The sequence below is a fragment of the Stigmatopora argus genome, chromosome 20 (assembly GCF_051989625.1).
Source record: "Stigmatopora argus isolate UIUO_Sarg chromosome 20, RoL_Sarg_1.0, whole genome shotgun sequence".
NCBI classification, from domain to species: domain Eukaryota; kingdom Metazoa; phylum Chordata; class Actinopteri; order Syngnathiformes; family Syngnathidae; genus Stigmatopora; species Stigmatopora argus.
The window spans coordinates 12,985,299-12,989,171 of NC_135406.1; the positions used below are offsets into that span (position 1 = coordinate 12,985,299).

The 3,873-nt window shown below is 42.2% G+C and overlaps 1 non-coding gene across 1 annotated transcript; it reads left to right on the top strand.

Moving 5' to 3' along the window:
- The first annotated feature begins 2,730 nt into the window (after positions 1-2,730).
- Positions 2,731-2,912, top strand: LOC144066410 (U2 spliceosomal RNA). The gene has a single exon (XR_013297579.1). It is a non-coding gene; the product is annotated as a U2 spliceosomal RNA (small nuclear RNA).
- The last annotated feature ends 961 nt before the right edge of the window (positions 2,913-3,873 follow it).

Genomic DNA, 3,873 nt, shown 5'->3' on the forward strand with positions numbered 1-3,873 from the left:
CCCTGCTTCTCAGCTTTGATCAAACGTACCATTAATGCCACAGTCGAACGGACCATGATTGTTGAAACCCAGCTAATGCTAACTCGTATACACATGCAACAACCCATATCCCAATCTGACCCTGATGCTGTGCTACTGTCTGACACTGATTAAGATGTCTTTCCTATTCTGAGACACCAGGATCCCCTCCTGGTCAGTCTAAACTCCAGTTCGAAGTAATTTGTGAAGAATTTTGTTCAAAAGTAGCATCGCTAACAAACGAGGTTCCGATGTGTTTATACTCACAAACAGGAGGGAATTGTAAGATAAGACAGTCTCTTTGCAATTGCTTGTTCATATTATATCAGTTTTTGTAAGTATAACAGCATCGTAGTCATCCTTTTGAATGGCTGACACGTCAGCATATACATTTAACTGTCTGACTGAATAATCAATCTTAGTCTTGTGATCGGGTTGACATGTCAGCACAAATACTCAACTGTCCGACACTGATCAATTACTTTTTGCACTGCAAATGACTGAAACGTATCTGTCTAAAGTCCTAGTGACAACTGTCAGCTTTGCCTGTATTTAAGACTCACTCACTGGTCATTCGATGAGAGTTGCAGGACAGCAGACCGTGAGTGTTTCGTGCTGTTTTGACCTCTTCCCATGCTGCAGTTTGGTAATAAACTAAATCTCTGTTAAATTTGTCTCACTCCTTCTTAACCTGTCTCCTGAAGTTGTTTTTCAGATCTATCAGTAATGATAAATGGCTAACCGTAATCCAAGACAAAATAGAGGATGAAGACGATAAATGTGCAGGGCTACTGCTAAACTCACCTCGTCATCCAGAACGCCATTCCAGAACTACTGAGAAAATGCGAGAATATCAAATGGAGGAAATAAATAAAAAGGTGAGGCGTTTGGTGAGACTATATGACCAATGGAAAATTAAAATCAAAGCAGATGCAAGGGGAGACACCCCACCTGTCTCCATGATGAGAACTATAAAACCTTGCGAAGGAAGAGAAGTACTGGTGATCACTCCAGATGACTCCACACCAGCCATGCCGCTCAACGTCAGAGGAGACCAAACAAACAACACCTCTCTGACTGTTCCTGTGTGGGTGTCCGTGAGAGAGGTGATGTGGAGGAAGTGGAAGAGGACGGTGGTATATACCCCACAACGACATATATCACCCTAAAAAAAACTGATAAACTGTGCATTGTGTTTGACTGCTCTGTGAAGTGTAGCGGCACAAGCCTGAATGAACACCTCCTTCCAGGGCCAGACATGATCAACAATCTCCCGGGTAGAGCAGGATTGAGACTATTTAAGATTACTACGATGGAAAGACGGAGACGTGTATGCGCAAGATGAAAATACCAAACACCAAGGCAAGCGCTTTACAGCCAACAAAATCAGATCCGGTGGCTGTTGGATACCAAGCATGAATAGAGCCGTATCTTTATTCATTCGCCAGTGCATCACCTGTCGCAGAATTAGAGGACTACCAGAAGGACAGCAAATGAGCGACTTGCCAGGAGAACAGACTGAAGCTTCTTCTCCATTCTCACATTGTGGGATGGACTGCTTTGGTCCTTTCATCATGACGGAAGGAAGAAAACGGAACAAACGCTACAGCCTTCATCTCCATCAGAGGGGCTGTCCAGTGCGGCAAATCCAGTGCGACCAAGGAACCAATTTTGTTGGTTACAAGAATGAATTCAAGGCGGCCCAGCAAGAACTCACCGTTGACAGACTGAGCACATTTCTGTCTCACAACACAGTGTGACCTTATGATGAATGTGCCCCATTCAAGCCATGCAGGCAGTGTGAGGGAGCGCCAGATCAAAACCTTTAGACGTGTCCTCAGCTCCATACTGTCACTGGCCTACAGCAGATTTACTGACTCGGCAATACGAAGAGACATTTCCAGCTCAATTGACTGCCATTTCTATTCTGAAAATATTTTTTTATATTGCAGATTAGTCATATTCCATGTTTGACTTTTATTGAGAAGGTCCAAAACGTTGTAGCAACAGTTGACGGGTGAATCACGGGGCGGTTTCGTCAGTCAGTTTTATAGCTTAGAATCCACCGAAGCGGCACAATTTCTCACGGTGGTTGGATGTTTTTTATTTTTATTTTTTTTAATGAACAAACGGTATGTAATAAAACAAACTGAAAACCATCAGTCAAGACGTGACCATCCATCAGTGGTAATGCTAAACTTTCCGTAAACTGCATTTCGGCACAGCATATTTCAAATAAAGTAAATTTGTTCATCATTGACAAAATCAATTGCATTGTACTCTGATTGTTCAGGATTACTTTTCACCATGAATGTAACAATAAAGTTATTTTGGTCCAGGGTGGATCATGTGGAAGATTCATGAAGTTTCTTTACATTAATAGCGTGAATAGGAACGCAGTTCCTCAATTAAAATTTGTAATGTGTGTATTGATATCAAATATCATTGGTGGTTTAATTCTGCTCCTGAGGAACTGTGAAATGCGGATAAAGGGATTCTATCATGACTCACGTGACCCACCGCGCCTTACATTTCCAAACATTCTTTATATTAAAATGTATAAACGCGGTAGCAGTTTCCCTGTTATCATACTAAACGTATATAGTTGTAGTTTGTTGTATAAATGTCTGTTACTTTTGACATCCATTGCGTACCACTACTTTAGGCTGTATTGTCTGGATTGAAGCAGTCCTTCGTGCCAGTTTAGGCGTTATCGCTTCTTGGTCTTTTGGCTAAGATCAAGTGTAGTATCTGTTTTTATCAGTTTAATATCTGATATGTTATCTATATGAGGACCATATATTTAAATTATCTTTCTAACTGGGAGATGAACTAGGGCAGGGGTGGCCAACCCGCGGCTCTAGAGCCGCATGCGGCTCTTTGGCTGATTTCATGCGGCTCTTTAAGCGATATTCTGGTGTAAGGCGTAAGTGTAAACCATGGTGAAACACACCGTAACAACCCCATTCAAGAGATTAATTTACCCGACCGCTAGATTCACGAGATCCACCAACTTCAGCAAACAAACTGAAACTGTTCAAGACGCAAATTCAAAAAAAAGATTTAACGCATTTTCCCACTCTGCTGAAAGCCAGTGAACATGTCACCAGTGCCGCCCTGAAAAAGAAAAGAGACAGATATGCAACGCTGATTGAAAACTTGCACGAAAGCTTTGTGACCCGCTTCCGTGATCTACAACTGAAAAGACCACAGATTACGTTCCTTGTCGACCCATTTAATGCGGAGATGGACTGTTTGAAAATCCCGCTCGTCACAGATGAGGCTGCGGCGGAGTTGGAGATGATTGATCTTTGTGAGGAGGATCAACTGAAAGCTGTTTTCAGGGAAGGGACCATTGAGTTCTGGAAACGTGTTCCGATGGAAAAATACCCCAACATCAAACGAGCTGCGCTAAAGATCCTGTCGATGTTTGGGTCAACGTACGTCTGCGAGTCTGTGTTTTCCACCCTGAAACATGTGAAATCAAAGCATCGATCTGTTTTGACTGACACTCATGTGAAAGAGTTGCTTCGAGTGGCAACAACGGAATACAAGCCAGATTTGAGGAGGATTGTTCAGGACAAGGAATGCCAGAAGTCCCACTAAGCAGCATAGTAAGAGAAAAATGTCATTGAAAATTGTTATATTTTTGTTTGTGGACTTGCTTTAACTGAGAGTTTATGTGTGTGTGTGTGACAGTGCACACAATGTTAACTGTTGAAAAAAATAACTGTCATTATCTTGCTGTGGGTCATTTTCAATAAATCTGGCTGAGCAGAGGTCTGTGTGTGCCCATGTATGATGTGGCTCTTTGCAGTAACACAGTAAAAAAAGTGGCTCTTAGTCTCTGACTGG